The sequence below is a fragment of the Chlamydotis macqueenii genome, chromosome 5, assembly GCF_036417535.1.
Source record: "Chlamydotis macqueenii isolate bChlMac1 chromosome 5, bChlMac1.mat, whole genome shotgun sequence".
NCBI classification, from domain to species: Eukaryota; Metazoa; Chordata; class Aves; order Otidiformes; family Otididae; genus Chlamydotis; species Chlamydotis macqueenii.
In genome coordinates this window covers 41,127,802-41,128,268 of record NC_141560.1, presented here as the reverse complement: position 1 = coordinate 41,128,268, position 467 = coordinate 41,127,802, and positions in this window count along the sequence as shown.

The window sequence follows — 467 nt, the reverse complement described above, 5'->3', positions numbered from 1 at the left end:
GTGGCTCCTCCGGACCTGCTGCCACAGCGCCAGCTGACCGAGGAGAGGCAGGGGCCGCGGGAGGGTCCCCGCGCTGCGCGGCGGCGGTGGCGGCAGGGGGCGGCGCGGAGGAACGGCCCCGACAGAACCCCCGTGGGCCGGCCAGCCTCCCACCGCTCCCCGCTCTTCCCGGCAGCCCCCGCGCCCGCTCCGCCTGCCGCTTCCGCGCCAAGGCCGCGCCCCCCGCGCTGTTCCCGCCCTCGCCTCGCCCCCTCAGCGGAGGCCGTGCGGGCCGTGTCACGGCCAGGGCAGGCTAGGCGAGCGGCGCAGGGTAGCTGCCCCCCAGCGCAGTCCCCACGTCGAGCAGCCCGCGAAACGAGCGGTCTCCCCGCCGACATCGAGCAGCCCGCCCCTGCTCCGGGGGACTCGGGCACTAACGGGAAAGGCGGCTCGGCACGGCCAGCACCAACGGCCGTGGGGGACGCCCC